This window comes from Argiope bruennichi, chromosome 8 (genome assembly GCF_947563725.1).
Source record: "Argiope bruennichi chromosome 8, qqArgBrue1.1, whole genome shotgun sequence".
In the NCBI taxonomy this organism is placed as follows: domain Eukaryota; kingdom Metazoa; phylum Arthropoda; class Arachnida; order Araneae; family Araneidae; genus Argiope; species Argiope bruennichi.
Window position 1 is genome coordinate 133,156,799 of NC_079158.1, and position 4,196 is coordinate 133,160,994.

General features: G+C 33.1%; 1 non-coding gene across 1 annotated transcript; it reads left to right on the forward strand.

The window, feature by feature from the left end:
- The first annotated feature begins 3,525 nt into the window (after positions 1–3,525).
- On the forward strand, positions 3,526–3,718 carry LOC129981991 (U2 spliceosomal RNA). Its single transcript, XR_008785399.1, has one exon. It is a non-coding gene; the product is annotated as a U2 spliceosomal RNA (small nuclear RNA).
- The last annotated feature ends 478 nt before the right edge of the window (positions 3,719–4,196 follow it).

Below are 4,196 nucleotides of genomic sequence, written 5' to 3' on the forward strand. Positions count from 1 at the left end.
ATATACCATGCATGTCATCACAACTGATCTCTGCATTGAATGTACTATTTCCCTGTCATTGTTATTTTTATTTATTATATTTTTCTTCATTTTGCCTTTGATCCCTTACTTTAATGTTTTGTTTATTAATCTGTTTTCACAATATGAAAATTCTTACTTATTGATTTCCTTGTTTCTTCTCAAGTTTCTTAAGTGTCCTTGTTAATTTTAAAATCTCTTGTTTTCTTGCTTTTCCCAAAAATGTATTTCTAACTGAAGCCTTGTTTTAACCTATTCCCCACTTATCACCAGTTGTGAATTAACTTTTTCAAGTCATAATTCTATTTTGTCTTTTTATTATTATTATTATTATTCTTTTTTGGTCATGTTTTGTCTCATCAATCTGCACACAAAGCAGTGAATTCTCTCCCCCCCCCCCAATTTATTTGGTGTTTTTCATTCTTTCATTTATTTTCTTTCTCTCTCTTGAATTTTGGTTCATTTGCCCCTGTCCCAATCATTTAAATTTTACTTCCATTTCATACTATTTACTAAAATTGTGTGTGGCAGTGGGTACTGATAAGAAAGGCGTTTCGTTTCAAAGCGATTTTGCTCCCCCCCCCCCCCATCGACTTGTTATGATACTGTCACGTGATCCCCCGAGCTGTCAGATTTCTAAATCTGATTACTAATAACCACTTTACATATAATTTATTTCTTCCGTTACCTTACTGAATATATGTGTTTAATGATTCTTTCTTATTATTTAATCTTGTTGATTTCACGTATTCGGTTTATTTTTCTCCGAAACTGATCCTGTTTTAGTAATAATGATTTCTGACTTTCATTTTTTTTCCCCCTCTGTTTGTTTGTGTGTTTTTATTTATTTTTTCATTCTTTTAATACTGATTTCCTTTTTCATGCTTTTTATCTATCTTTAAATTAATTTCGATTTATATATATTTGATATTTCCGTTTATGCATTTTTCCCCCTTTCATGACCATTTTATTTTGCGATTCTTTTTATTGAATATTTTTATATCTCAGGGTTTATTGTGATTTTATCATGATTACCAATGAGATCATTTCTACATACTTTTGATCATATACACTATTTATTGTATCTTCCATATATGTGCACACAACTGACCTTTGCATTGAAAACACTGTTTGCACTGTGGTCATGTCACTGGGCTGCGAACCACAAGGTCCTGGGTTCTATCCTAGCTCATCGCAATCCGCCACAATTTCAACAGTTTCCTGCTCGAAAGATTTCCAGGCAATGTAACAAGCTACTGGTGCCTCACAGTCCAACACGAAAACCTTGCTGCTGGCATGTTTTGAAATGAAATTGCGTGTCAGATTTTGGTTTTCTAGTGTCGGATATTCCCCACTTGAATAAGAAGTTTTGCGCTTCAGAGAGGGTTAAAAATGGCAGAGGGTGAGTATTTTGTTGTTTGTTTTAAGTTTTTAATCATTATCATAATACTTGAAAAATTTTCATTTCTAAATGTCACTTCTTTTTGTATTATTATTATTTTCCTACCTCTCATTTATTTGCGACATAATTACTTTCTTATTTCATGCATAATATTTGCCACATTGTTTATTACTCAAATCTTGTGGAAAAACTGATTGCCAGTGCTATCACTAAATTCCTTTGATTTTTTTTTTTTTTTTTTTTTTCTTTAGAGAAACCTTTTTTATATGTATCTCCTTGTGAGTATGCTTTCTGTGACTTTCATTTTAATTTCACTTTTATTTTTAATTAGCTTACATATGTGTCCTGTACATTATTTTGTGTGTGTGTGTGTGTTTTCATGTTTCATTTGAACTGTTACTTTATTTTTAATACTTTTTAATATGTCAATTCTTACTATTATTATCTATGCTCTGCAATGCCCTGTGTTCATCTTGAAATTCAGCATCTGTGTTCAGCATTTTTCTGAGCCTGTTTTGAGCAGGCTTGAAACTGGACTGTGATGGTAATATAAACATTTTTGATTTGAACTTGCGTATATATACTGTTCTGTATTTTTTAGGAATTAGAAATGTTATTTATGTGCACGTATATTATTTTCTGTAGCTTACTTTGTCGTCTTTTCTTACAAATGCATATTCATTCCACAATAGTATTACTTTTACAAATAGTAAGGCTAATTTTTCATGGCTGGTAATGTTGCTCATCTTGAAGATCCTCAATAACTGAGTTATTTTTTCTGTATTCAGTATTGCTGCATAAATTATTTTGGCCTGTGATTTCATAGAATTTTTATTGTTATTTATATGCCTCCTTCTTTTTTATTTATTTATTTATTCTCCCACTTTCCTAAATTCTTTGATGTGCTTCTTAAGTAATTTTCAAGCAAATATGGTTCATAAGTTGAATTGAAGTCAGTTGATAAGTAGTTTTCCGTTGTTGACACTTTAATTAGTTTTATGTTAGAGTAGAATAATCTCATGTGAGCTCATTTCTAAGTGTATTTATTTCAGTTCAAAGAAAGTTTAATCAAATTTTTGTTTGTTTCTTTGTAGCTTTCCTAATTTCTTGGACAATGCAATCATGCTATTTAATGCTGAATGGTGAGATAGAGATTTGATTGACTGATTCACTGTGAATTTCAAAGGGCATTTTTGGATTATCTTGGTATGATTGTTTTCCTAATTTTATTTTAGTTGTTTTTCTTTTCCTGACTGTACAAATGGCTTTAGTGAATTCAGTTATTCTAAATGTATAAGTGCTGTAGCAAATTTGTTATCCTTGCCTGTGAAAATGTGGCTTGATCAGCTTCTTTGCTACACTCGTAACCAGACAGGTTGTCAGTTCGAATCTTGTTGTCAGCGAATTGTCCAAACATTTGTTCCATGATGATTTCTTTTGTGTTGTCTCTGTTTTCTTACAAATTAGTTGTTCCAGTTATTATTATTGTTATCATGAAATGTAATTGCATCTTTCTAAACATGGGAAGTTCCAGGTGTTTTGTTAATTGTTATAATTATCTGAATTTGAGATGAGTGTTTTTTCTGTCTGCAATGAATTCCCGATAATTCATCTACATGACATGCATGTTTGCTTTATGTACTTAACGAAATCAAATTGCCATTTTAATGCACTTCTGTCCAAATGGCAATATTTACAAGGTATTCTATAGCTCCATTTGAACCCTCTTCTCAGAACACATGAAACATCTTTTAGAAACTGAGATAGAAATAAATAACTTTTGCAATTGTATTTGTGATACAGAAGCTCTCTTTTGTGTAGATTTCAAAGAAATTTTAATGTGACATATCAGATGAGATCATTTCCTTCACTGTGCCGTTGCCTGTTTCTCAGTGACATTTGTTTAAATGTTGGCAACGAGTTGTCATACCACGTGCTGCTTCTCCAAGTGAGCAGTTAGGCCAGATGCAGTGCGTGTCACCCACGGAGGAGGTTGTGTCTCTGCGAGATGGGTCCAGAAGCCTTCTGTGGGGGAGAGGAGGGCCGAATTATGTGGAAGAAAGCATTGGCCCCCCCTCAAATTTTTTTAAATTTTTAAATTCTTTATCGCTTCTCGGCCTTTTGGCTAAGATCAAAGTGTAGTATCTGTTCTTATCAGCTTAATATCTGATAGGGCCCCCATCGGGTGCCTATTGATGTTAAACTAATTTTTGGAACATGTACCAGTTTCGCAATTCATTGCAGCTGGTACGCGCGGTTATGTTGGCTTGCACTGTCCCAACGTTAGCCGCATTTAATGCAAAAAATTAGAATTCATCAGAAATTACCAGTAAAAAAGCCTTACCACCCACAGATGTCTCCTCACATGAATGTTTGCCGTCTCTTTCCTAACCATGGAAAAGCCCTGGCAAGTCGCTGAGTACAAGTCACCATGTGTGAATTTCAACATGTCGCCAAATGAAAATACTGCAACTGTATCTTCCTCAGGACACACAGAAATCCCTGTTTATTTAAAATCTTGTCATTCGTTTCGTCTTTTCCACCGTCACCTGCATTTCTCTGAAGCGAATCTCTGTTTCTGCTTGTTAAGTGTAAAATGATATGTTTGTAATTAAATTGTCTGTATTCATTCATGAATTGTGTTTATTTTGTAATAATGTGGCAAAGCTGACTGCATTTACTTTCTCTTTAGTTAAAATGGGTGACTTGAATGAACATTAGATTTTTATACAAATCACCCATTGATCAATAGTTAAAAGTGCAATGTTACATACAA